This window comes from Miniopterus natalensis, chromosome X (genome assembly GCF_054644295.1).
Source record: "Miniopterus natalensis isolate mMinNat1 chromosome X, mMinNat1.hap1, whole genome shotgun sequence".
NCBI lineage: Eukaryota > Metazoa > Chordata > Mammalia > Chiroptera > Miniopteridae > Miniopterus > Miniopterus natalensis.
The window spans coordinates 92,407,207-92,420,520 of NC_142103.1; the positions used below are offsets into that span (position 1 = coordinate 92,407,207).

At 39.4% G+C, this 13,314-nt stretch overlaps 1 pseudogene; it reads left to right on the plus strand.

The window, feature by feature from the left end:
• The first annotated feature begins 3,294 nt into the window (after positions 1–3,294).
• Positions 3,295–3,419, plus strand: LOC148090620 (U2 spliceosomal RNA; annotated as a pseudogene).
• The last annotated feature ends 9,895 nt before the right edge of the window (positions 3,420–13,314 follow it).

Consider the following 13,314-nt stretch of genomic DNA (forward strand, 5'->3'; position numbering starts at 1 on the left):
AATATTATAAAAGCACTACTAAAGTTACATTTGGTCTCTTGGACACAGTCTTCTCAAGTATTATGTATATTTTTTTCCTTTTGTATTAAAATATTTTTTCAACAGGTTCTTTTTTATTCTTTATTTTACTTATATATATATATTATTTTTCAATTACATTTTACATTCAGTATTTTTCTGTATTGGTTTCAGATGTACAGCATAGTGGTTAGAAGATCATGTACTTTACAGAGTGGTCCCCACAGTGTTTCAAATACCCACCTGGCCCCATACATAGTGGGACTACCTTATGACCCAAGTGCCCACCAGAAGACGAGTGTGTAAAAAAGCCGTGGGACATATACACAATGGAACACTGCTCAGCCGTAAAAAAAAATAAAAGTTTACTCCTTGTGACAGCATGGACGGACCCAGAGGGTATTATGCTAAGTGAAATAAGTCAGAGAAAGACAGACACCATATAATTTCACTTATATGTAGAATCTTAAGAACAAAATAGACAAAATAGAAACAGACTCATAGATACAGGGAACAGGCTGAGGGTTGCCAGAGGGGAGGGGGTTGGGGGGCTGGGGGCTGGGTGAAAAGGTGAAGGGATTGAGAAGTAGATTGGTAGCTACAGAGCAGTCACAGAGCTGTCACAGCATAGGGAATATAGTCAATAATATCGTAATGACCCTGGACATACTCTTTTCCTTCAGACAGTCTTCTGGCATAAGTCTATGAGCAAGCAGTTGGGGCTAAAGAATCACCCTTTTCAGCTCATTTTCATTCCTGTCTCAATTATACTAAGTTTATGAGACCAAAGCATCTTATCAATATTACTGGCATTTTTGCTTTTTAAAATGTTCTCTTCTCTAACAAAAATGCAGTCAGATCAGAATACAAGCCAGGGCACCTGCGGCAACCACAAAGGGCCCAGGCGAGCGGGCGCCCTCAGGCAGCCTGGCTTGCAGCTCACACTGAGGGCTGCAGACCGGCCCCTCTCTGGGGAGACTGCATATGCGCTGGGCAACGAGAAGGCGGATCACATGATGTGTGGCTGTTTTCCCGAGGATACTGAACTCCTTTCTCACGTCCCTACAAAGTAGACGGCCATCTCAGTCTTAGAAGAGCGGGGTCTTGGGAGAACTTTATGGCTAATAAGAACGTATCTTGAACAACTGCACATTCCAGTGTGCCTTTCAACATACCTACACACCAAAATCAGTCATCTCTTCCCCTATGGCACGTAGGACCTGACAGTAAAGAGAGGAGAGGGTCACAAAATGCTGCTTCTAGCCTAGACCTGTGCCTACCCGCAAGTGATTCCATAAATGCTTGTTTTGACTATGTGCTGTTGTTTTTTAAAAAATAATTTATTATATTGATGTCACTGACTAGCTTACCATCGGTTCTTAATACTTGCTGCTCAAAAAAGTATCATCAGGTTAAAAGAATAATATTGAAATAATTGTTTAAAATAACAAAAATGGTACGATACAAACCGCTGCTTAGTAAGCTAAGTCGTCACCCAATAGCTTGAAATGTTTGTTCATCAATTCACATCCAAAAGTATGAATTTAATTATTAAAATATGGTGAGGTTTCAGTAGCTGATGTATAAAATGTAGGTTGTTCAAAGCCAAATGTTTGAAAATTGAGGTTAACCTGTATCCTAAGCATAAAATTTAAATTCACTGAAATATCTTCCTAGGGGAATTTAAACATTTTCAATTCTAACTTTAATGTAAAATTAATTAGCACGAACTTTGAATATCCCCTTCTTTGCAGTATCACATTGTGGCTAGCAGTCAAGGATCCTTTTATTACACATAAGCAAGTAATATTCACTATATGGATATGGTTTGAGATATAGTTTTAGTCAAACACATAAATTGTAAGGTAGGTTTTGGATGCACTTACCCATCTACAACGCATGGAAAAGACACAAATGCAGGAACAAACACACTTTTACAATTCAAAATACAAATTAATTAATCAACATGTAAGAATCTAATTAGTCCTGAGGGAACATGTGAGGAGGATGCGTATTTACAATGCACATTAATTATGAAGTTATAATGGTATATTTAAAATTATTGGTAACAAAAAAATTATTCAATCAATTATGTTGGGATAATTGGTCAATTGTTTGGGGAAAGATTACATTAGGTTCCTATCCCCATCTTATATAAAAATAAATTCCAGGACAATTAAAATTTTTAAATATAAAAGTATTGCCATGATAAAATTTCAAAATGTAAAAAATGAAATATAGATGTAAAATATAAATGTAAAAACATAAAATTATCATAATTCTTTAAAACAGAAAAATAAGTGAGTGTTTTTATAATATCACAGTTGAAAAAACTTAAGCATCATGCCAAAGCCATAAACTAAGAAATTATAAACTTGTTAGTTTAATATGTAAAATTTCTTTACAGTGAAACAATCCAATATTATCACTACAATATAAAAAAAAAGTATTTTCACTATATATGACACACTAAAGGTAAATATTATATATATGTATACACTATATATATATGTGTGTGTGTGTATATGTATATACACACACACACACACACACAGGGATGGGCAAAAGTGGGTTTACAGTTGTGAGTACGTGAAACAAAGTTAATAAAGCTATTGTAATAATTATAACCTGCATGTCTTTCCATATGAACAAGAGAGAGAACTTAGAAATCAATGAGAAAAAAAGTATACTCTCGTAGTACAAAAATTAATGAATGATATAAACAAGTAACAAAATATATGACCAAGAAAAATATAAAATATATATGTTCAATATCACTTTCAAGCAAATAAATACAGGCTAAAACAACAACGTGTTTGCTCATCACATTGCCAAATATTAATAAGTTTGCTAATGTTCAGTGTTATCAAACTTATGGGAGGGGAGTAAATACTCTCATATTCTAATAGTGAGTCCCACCTTTCTGAATGTCAATTCTATATTTACCCAAGGTCTTTAAATGTGCATACCCTTCTGGAAATATATGCTTAATTAATTATGCTACAGAAATGCTGGATAAGTACACAAAGATGAATGACGAAGGATGGTTGACTATCAATGGCTCTTTAAAAACTGTTGACAGTATTACAGATGTCCCCCATTTCCCCCCCTTTGCCCCTCTCCATCCCCCCCTCACCCCCAGGGCTTCACCACTCTATTGTCCGTGTCCATGGGCTATGCATATAAGCATATCAGTTCTTTGGTTAATCTCTTCTCCCTCCTCCCCACGTCTGAGATCTGTCAGTCTGTTCCATGCATCCTAATTGTTTAAAAAAAGTTGCTTCTAGGCCTTTTGGCTAAGATCAAGTGTGGTCTCTGTTCTTATCAGTTTAATGTAATTGTTAAGAAACCCTGGGGGGTTAGAATATAACTAATTAAAGGCACAGAACAGGATAAATTATGATACCTAGTAACACTATGAACCATTAAAATGATCATTTAGGCCCGGCCGGGTGTGGCTAGCGGTTGAGCATCGACCTAGGATCCAGGCGATCAGGGTTCGATTCCCGGTCAGGGCACATGCCCGAGTTGTGGGCTTGATCAATGACTCTCTCATCATTGATGTTTCTCTCTCTCTCCCTCTCCCTTCCTCTCTGAAATCAATAAAGAGATATATATATATATATATATATAAAAGATCATTTAGGTCTGTCTCTATCCGCATTGAAGTAACATAAGAATATATCATGAAGGGGGAAAGGAGATTTCAATAGGGCATGTCTAGTATGATGATGTTTGTGAAAATGTGTGCATGGTTGTATGTATTTGTATTTTGATGGGGGGAAATCTAAGGAAATGAACAGTATAATTCTAACAATTACTATGTTGAGATCGTAATTTTATGAATGATTTTTACTTTTTTCTTTATTCCTTCCTTATTAACTGAATATTTTTATAATGAGTTTGTGCTGTTCCACAATAAAAAATAAAATAAAACTCCATTTTGAGAAAAACAACAAGTTCTTTAGCCACTTTCCAAAAACACATGAAGAAACCACATAATATTTTCTTTGTAGAAGATTGCCCTAACTTCTGTTACCAGCTGTGGATCTAAGAAACACAAACCTAGAGAACTATCTTCCACTGTGGGATCACTAAGGAAGGACTTATTTAAAACCACACCATGGAATCCAAAACAAACAAACAAGCAAACAAATCTCCACCAAACTCAGAGAAAAAGAGATCAGATGTGTAGTTATCAGAGGTAGGAGGTGGGGGAAGGAAAATTGGATGAAGGTGGCTAAAAGTACAAGCTTCCAGTTATAAGATAAATAAGTATGGGGATGTAATATGTACAACCTGATGACTATAGTAAATTTAACATCACTATATAGTTTTTTCAGAGTTGCTAAGGGAATAAATCGTAAGAGTTCACATGAGAAGTTTTGGCATGAGAAGTTATATGAGAAGATGGATGGTAACCAAACTTACTGTGGTAATCGTTTCACAATATATGTATGTCAAGTTATCATGAAGTACACCTTAAACTTATAGAGCTGTATGTCAATTATATCTCAATAAAACTGAAAAAGAAATAAAATAAAATCACACCATGGTCATTGAAGTAGCTTGTACAAGAAATCACCAAAAAATTTAACAGCATGAAACAACAAACAATTATCTCACATTTTCTTGGTGCCAGGAATTCGAGAGCTGCTTAGCTGGGTGGTTCCAGCTCAGAGTGCCTTATGAGTTGCAGCCAAGGTGTCAGCCAGGGCTGCAGCCATCTCAAGGCTCACCTGGGGCAGAATTCGCTTTTAAGCTCATTTACATGGCTGGTGGCAAGGCCTCCGCGGATCATCTTGCAAACTTACTCACGTCGGCCTCCCTGTAGGGTTGCCTCAGGATATGAAAGCTGGCTCATCAGAGGTTAGCAGACGAAGGGAGAGTGAGAGACAGCGCCCAGTCTCAGAAGTAGCAGCCCATAGGCCTACTGGTTTTACTATTAGAATACTTCTGCTGTACTATAATCATTAGAATTGAGTCAGTCAATGCAACTGGCAGGCAAGGGCAGGGATACCAGGGTGTGGGATCTTTGGGGGCCACCTCAAAGACTTCTTTCCAACGGAGACCAAAAGCAAAGAAAAAGAAAGAAAGAAAAAAAGAAACAAACTAAAACTAAGGCTTGTACAGGAATGTTCATAGTAACTTTATATGTAATCGTCCAGAACTGGAAACAACCCAACTATGAACGGGAGGTTGACAAGGAAATTTCCATATCCATGCAGTGGGACGCTGCTCAACAACAAAAAGCAGCACACTTCTGATTTAGGCCCCAAGATGGACGAACCTCAAGGCATTACACTGAGCAAAAGAAGCTGGGCTCAAAAGATCATACTGTGTAATTTATTTTATAATAAATTCTAAACAAGAAGAATTAATTTATGGTGAAAAGATTCAGAAAAGTTGCTACTTCTTGGGTTGAAGATTAACTGAAAAGACCCATGAACAACATTCTATTTCCTGATTAGGAATATGAATTACACAGTTTCACGTATTTGTCAAAACTTATCAAATTATATATTTAAGATCTTCACAACTCTTTGTATGTAAATGTTACCTTAAAATGTAAATAAACAGTAAACAAAGAAAGAAAAGAAACCTAAGGTTTGTTAAATATTAGGATGAGTTTAAAGGAAGAGCAAAGTATCACCTTTTTTGACTTCTTACAAAAAGAAGTGAAAATTCTAATCTGTGTAAAGATAAAGTGTCAGGAATATCTATTGGGAAACGGCTGGATGAATAGCAATTTTTTAACAGTGGGAATTAAAGTTGGTTCAAGTTAAGGGCAAAGTAAAGGTTCAAGGGATTTCTCAATGCCTAGTGCCATGCTGAAAATAAGTCATTTTGTGAAAACATATTGTGTCATTGAGGATGGAAGGAAAAGAGCATAAGGAGAGGGAAGAAGGTTACCAATTTAGTTAAAAGATTGAAGTCAAAAGATAAATGATATTTGCCCCTAGTCACTAAACAAATCACAGATGGGGTCAGAGCTCCTATTCTGATGTTCTCACTAGGTCCCACTGCTCCGGGTATTTGTTTACCTTATTTCAAAGACTGCTATGATTAAGCCCGGCCAGCGTGGCTCAGCGGTTGAGCATCGGCCTAGGATCCAGGGGATCAGGGTTCAATTCCCGGTCAGGGCACAGGCCCAGGTGGCGGGCTCCATCCCCAGCAGGGGGCGCGCAGGAGGCAGCTGATCAATGACTCTCATCATTGATGTTTCTATCTCCCTCTCCCCCTCTCCCTTCCTCTCTCTGAAATCAATAAAGCCATATTTTTAAAAAAAATTCTGCTATAATTAAAATAGTCTTCACTTGAAGCCTACCAAGTAAATCTGGATTTTTACCTTTCCACACTGAATCTAAACTCTTAATGATATGACTCCTGGTTTCAAAAATTTCATCTCCAAGCCAACTTTAATAAAGAATAAGATTTACCTCTAAAGCTAGGGGGAAAGTTTTAATTGAAACCACTCCCCAGAGTCAGCATGGAGTTGAAGTAATCAAAACCAGATTTTCTCTTCTGTAAAGAAATCTGCAGTGACACAGCATCTTACCTGTTCCACTTTGTGCTGCTTAAGAACTGGATAGCCATTCGAATACAGCCACTTATTGTTTTTCTGAAATGTAGTGTTTTTATTGCAATAATTTCATTGTTTTTTTCCCCAGCAAGGAAGTGATATCCTGAGTATGATTCAGCCTTACTAGAAATGTTCCTAATGGAGTCACCAAAAACTTCAAAACCATAAAACTATAATCTTATATTTGGAGCTTTGGGGGAAAGAAAACCACAGTGCAATCAACATTCCTCAAAAGCAGCAGCAATAACTTAATGAACAGCTTCTCACCAAGTTTAAGAACCTTATTTTCCATGTCAGAAAGCAAAGCAGGAGCACAAAGATTGTAGACATGTTATAAACACACACACACAGAGAGACAGAGAGAGAGAGAGAAAGAGAGAGAGAGAGACATGCACACCTTTCTCTATATTTTGTTGGGAAGACCTGAAAAACATTGACTTAAAAAGTAGTGCTAAATTTAATGAGATCATCTACTTTACTGAAGGTTTCTTCACCTGCATTGTTTCAAACAACACTTCCCAGAAAGGATGGCTACAAAAACAATCTGTGAAATGAAGGAACTAGCCTGGATCGTCCCTACTGTCCCTGGCAGTCTGCACTTGCAGACTTTGCAAAATATTTTTCTTTTTTCATAAGACAATGAAGTATTACTGTGTGTGTGTGTGTGCATGTGTGTTTAATACTTTTTAAGTTATTCTCTTTTTAAATTTATCTTTATTGTTGAAAGTATTACAGACGTCCCCTTTTTTCCCCGCACCCACTGCCCGCGCCAGGCCTCCACTGCACTATTGGCCCATCAACCTAGACGACCTTAAAACGTCTCTACGTCCAAAACACTCCCATCAACAGCTTCCCTATTCCACACAGATATTCCTCTAGTCTTCTGCAGTGTCGGGACCCTTTCTATTTCCTCTAAACATCTTAATGAAGCAAATCGAGGTGTGGCTTTATCCTAAAGATCAATATATTTAGAGAGTACAGAACTACGATACTAAACCAAGACTGGAATCCAGTTAACTGGCAATGAAAAGATTATTCATTCTGCCTTTTTACCTCTTCTCTTCCATTTGGGTCATTTTGGCTACCACCTTTGACAACAGCCAAACATTTATTTTTTTAATTTCAAAAAAGAGTCCAATCAGAATGATCTCACTTATATGTAGAATCTAAAGAACATAATAAACTGATGAGCAAAATAGATTCAGTGACATGGAAGCATGGATCACACTGAGGAATCTTAGAAGGAAGGTGGTGGGGGAAGAGATTAACCACAGAATTTGTGTGCATATATGCATAACCCATGGACACAGGCAATAGTGTGGGGAAGGCTGGGGCCAGGAGTGGGCACGGGATGGAAAGGGTTAATGGGGGAAAAAGAGGACATCTGTAATACTTTCAACAATAAAGATAAATTTTAAAAAAGAATAACATCAAAAATATTAAACACACATGCATGCACATGCACAAATACTTCATTGTCTTATGAAAAAAGAAAAATATTTTGCAAAGTCTGTCTCTTGTTAATTTGCCTTAGTATTATTACATGAAAAAAGAAAGCATAGAAGACTTTGAATTCTCACAAACAATTGCAGTGTAATAATGAATGTTGCAACGGGCATACATTTTGAAGTTTTAATTAAAATCAGAAGCGCTATTGATATTGTAATGTCTTAGAGTAGCACTCAAGCAAATAATCACCTGCCTCCCAAGTGAATGGCAATCCAATCCACATGCAATTAATTATAGAAGACTTTGCTGCTGGAACCACCTTGGAATCACCAAGGTTTAGAGCAAGTGCTCACACATTTAAATACAGAAGGCGACTCCACTGGCACAACTGGGCGAGCAGCTACTTTATCTCAGATGCAGCATCTTTGCTGATGAGTCCTGTTGTCCCAAAGCTTGCCATAGACTTGCTCACCTCCTCTGGCACCACAAACAGTTCTGCTTCCTGCGGTCAACGCTTACTTTTCTATTGCAGAGATGGATAAAGCCATTTGAGGAGCTCATCCTGTCTGAAGCTCAATGTTCCCCATCTTCCCGTGTTATGAGTGAACAGAGAGTTTCAATAGAGCCAAAATAGTTTTATCGTTTCTTCTACGAGGCAGCAGTCTTAAGTTCTCGCTCAAGATTCTTTCAAGGCTCCCCTTTTTTTCCACAAAACATGGATTCTTGGGATAAGGGAGTGAGAGAGAATTTGGGAAGCAGGCCAGAGTAAAGCAGAGTGCTTAAAAATATATTCAGCTGCCAACAGCTTCATTCAGGATCCTGTGGGTAACTAAGAGAGCAAATGACAGACACTTCAAAATAAAGTTGTGAGAAGTTCACAACTTATTTAATAGCTGTTTTCTAAATGATCTTAATGAAAATTAATTATACTTCATAAAATAAAAGCCAGCACAGAACAATTCTTGCCTAAGTTTTTACAGAAAACCTCTACCTCAAATTGAAAAGAAGGGAGGGAAGGCAAGGGAGGGAGGGAGGGGAGAAAAAAATGGAAAAAGTTGCCCAAAGTCCTCTGGCTGTCTGAAAATATATCAGCATTTTCTTGGCAATGGGTAAGTTTGCTTCATCATCATTCAGATATGCAAGCACAAGGGGATCCAGCTTCTCAGAGTTAGGATTCATCTTTGCAATATCTTAATTCCCACCCCTTTGGGGAAGTGACCAGAGCCTCCAGGGGCTTGGACAGCTCCTCTTGGTGACCTCTCTGGGTTCCCTAAGATCCACAGAAATATCTCACAATAATGAGGAAATGACAAGCTTTGAGATGTTAGTGCTGCAGTGATTTTTCTGAGCAAGGTTAAGAAAGTTTAGCGTTGTTGCCCGGCCAGGCGTGGCTCAGCGGTTGAGCGTCAACCTAGGATCCAGGCGATCGGGGTTCGATTCCCGGTCAGGGCACATGCCCGGGTTGCGGGCCCGATCAATGACTCTCTCATCATTGATATTTCTCTCTCTCTCTCCCTCTCCTTTCCTCTCTCTGAAATCAATAAAGATATATATATAAAAAAAGAAAGTTTAGCATTGTTGTATTCCAACCAATCCTAATGGTATAGGTGAACAGTTATTAGAAAGCTTATAAATAGCACCCTTCCCTATTTACAAAGCATCAGTTAGTCTGGTCTGCGAGAAAACCGGTAACTGTGATACTGGCGCAGGCAATTGTTACACAAAACAATGATATTTGGAAATCTAAAAATAAGCAACGTAAAGTTTACACACCTAAGCAGAGTGCTGTTATAGTAGGGGAGGAAAAAATAATTTTCTTTCTACACTTCTAAGTTCTTCTGGCTGGTCTAATAATCAAATTGACATGAGACAGATTAATAAGAAAAAATAACTACATTTATTACATATGTATATAAGAAAATAATAAGAAAAAAAGATTAATAAGAAAAAATAACTACATTTATTACGTATGTATATACGGGAGTTCGGCAACAATATGGGACCACAGGACAAAATGGCATATAAAGCTTTATGCAATATTGACCTAAGGGGAAAGGGAGTCGTGGTTTTGCCTTCAAAGTAAAAACAGGAAATTCATAGGTAGATGAGAAAGAACAAATATTTGGTGAGCAAATTCTTGCCAGGCCACCCAGACACAATGGGACACAGACATAGACAGGAGTCTAAGTAACAGACTTTGCTAGGCCCATCCCTGTCTGCCACACTTAGTTCATATTATGTTCCCTTCCTTTTAAGCAGGTTTTTCTCTCTGAATTCCTTTAGGCAGGTAGAGGGAAGGTAAAAGGCTCTTCTTGAGTCTTTTGTTTCTTAAAAATAACCATCTTTAAGTTATCAACATCCCCAAAAGGCATATTTCAGGGTGGCAAACTCTGCTCTTCCTCCTTACCTAGTAAATCTTAGAGGTGATCAGCTATAAGTGGTTAATACTTAAGTTTAGGTCCTGAGCCACAACCTAAAAAGATATAGTTGGCTACAGTTAGCTACTACTTTATTCAAAACTCATCTCCTTAGCAAATATAAGGAATATGCATTTAGTTTCTTCCTCTTTCTCATTGTAATAAATTTAAATATAGCATTTTTAATCATTATAAACTGTTTCAATGCTGAAAACATTTAGCTGCATATAGCATATTCCTCCCGTGTGCTATAACATCATCAAACCAATGAAAATTATCTGGTTGGAAATTATTTAATTGTCTTAAACCAGTAGTCAACAAATGAAGCTAATAGATTTCAGTCCATATTGAAAACAGAAAAATTACCAAATCAACTAACTTCAAAGGAGCACAGAAGTCTGATTTCCTGAGCATTTCTCCATAATTCTGCTTACCGGTATTGAAAACTTTGGATAACAGTAGCACCTCACCTTCAGGGCATACTTACAAGCTAGAGGCACTGTGCTAGCCATCCTGTGACCACTAATTCATTTAACATCCCCGCAAGGATCACTGTTGTACTCTCTTTCTAACGTATTTTTCCATATGGAGGCTGAAGGTTATAGACTTCCCCAGTTTACACAGCTAGTGAGGAAGGCCACTGTTTGAACTTGGCTTTATTACGCTGCGTTGTCCCACCTACCTGTACCCCCACATCCCAATCACAGCGCCTGCGGTGTTTGCAACGCCAGGTGCCCCCCCAACCTTCAATTATCACTACATGCAAACGGTGACACCCCCCCCAGTTTCTCCGCCACTGGTTCCAAGTCCGTCGCTATGCAAACAGGCGGCGCCCTCCGCAAGCCAGCCGTTGCTGTGGCGAGCACACTGCACGCCTTTGAAGCGGCCTCTGTATCTTTTCTTTCACCTGGTCACCTGAGAAATGAAAAGGCGCCTTGAAATACATGAGGTTTGTTAACATTCTTATTAAGTCTACCTAAAGCGCATTCTGGGTTCACGAGAATGTACAAGCATGACAACGGGACCGAGACCAGGGGCACATCTCGAGGGGCAACTGCGGCGCGGCGTACCGCACGGTGACCAGCCCCGCAAAGGCACCTGCGGGCGCGAGGCACGGGCGGCGTGCACAGGGCACTGAAGCCGAGGGGCGGCCCTGGCCGGGGGATTCCGCGGAACCCTCCCCCGGCGCGCCAGGGTGAGTTTAGCGCGCGGGAAAGGAGAGAGGGGAAAATGAGGGAAGAGCTAAAGTTCCTGCGGCCGCTGTGTGCTGGGCACAGTGTCGTCGGTTTCAGGGACGTTACCTCACATAACCCAACGCGGGCAACCCTCACCGTGAGCCACCTTTCACAGGCGAGGACACTGAGGCCCACGGGTCTCGGGACTGAAGCAACGCGGCTGGCCAGCAAGCCGCGACGCTGAAACACAGGCCCCTTCCTCCGCGGCAAGCGGGGCCATCAAACAGACGCTGTCACAGGCCGCCAGGAGCTGTGGCTCAGGCGGCACCGAGGAGACCGGAGCAGCTGTGTCCACGCCTGCTGACATGTCAGAGGGCGAGTCATGTGCAGGAAAGCGCGTGTCGCGCATCTGACTCGTTGTCACGGTCGGGGCAGTTCCACCTCATCGGTTTTATAGGCTCACTGGCTCATCTGCCCGTTCAGATGAGGTGATTTCCCCTCTACTCATTTTTCACCCCGTCGTTAGTTAGGATGCTGTTTTCCTGGGTGCCAACTCTAATTACCAAGTGAGTGTGACACAACAGCGCCCCACAATCCTCCAGCGTGGAGCACTGGGTCAGGGACCCTGTGTGCTCAATAAATGTTAACTATTTTTTTCATCAGTACCAGAGGTATATGCTTATTGAAACTGAATGAAGCAAAAAAAACTGCATTTTAACTCACGCAAAATAAACTTTACAAGCAACTTTACAATGGTTACATGGTCACTTGGACAGATAGTCCCCGCAAACTAGCATTTGGATAAGCAGATTAAACCTCAGATTAGGAAAATGAATAGTTTAGAGCCTTTCAGATGCCCAGCAGGACATCATAGTAAGCTGGCACGGCTACAAAATACCAACATTGGCTAAATTGCACTTTTGCCCAATTGTCTTCAAAGACTAAATATCTGGAATGGCCATTGTTGGGGAAAACACACAATTACAGAGCTACTACAGCAGTCTAGCAGCCTAAAATGGCACAAGAAGATTCCCTGCTTTACATCTTTCATCCTAATCAGACCTTGTTATTAAAATTATAGCAAATTCAAAGTCCATTCAGCTCAGCAAGCACACGAAAAAGTGAATAATTATTGTAATCCCTTATAATTCCCTTATATCCCCTTTACAGTTATCTGGCTGAGTTAATATCAACCACAGCAAACAAAAGAGACACTTTTAGAACATAATGTAGGAAACTCTGGAGTGAAGCCACATGGTCACAGCAAGTACAGCAACTAGCAGAATGTACAGAAATGTCACTTTAAAGTGGTAAAGGGTGGTCCAGTTAGACTGTAAAACCAATAGCATCATCTCAATTCATAAAGCAAACATTTAAGTAGAACCAATACCCCAGGAAAAGGCAACGCCTAGTATTAACCTATGCTTTCAAGGCACATACAACTAAAGAAGGTAACCTTAAAGAGAAATAATTCCTTGCTACATGAAGGACCATACTACTACCTGCATTTGCTATTCAGAATACAAACTTTTACAAAAGCCGGAACACTGCTCTGCTGAAAGAGAAGTCAGTGATCTAGAGTTTTCTATTTATTAGACTGTCCAAGAATAAGTACAGAGTAATTAGCATGATAATTCAGAAAGATGAATTGATTTTGAATATCCTTGGGTCA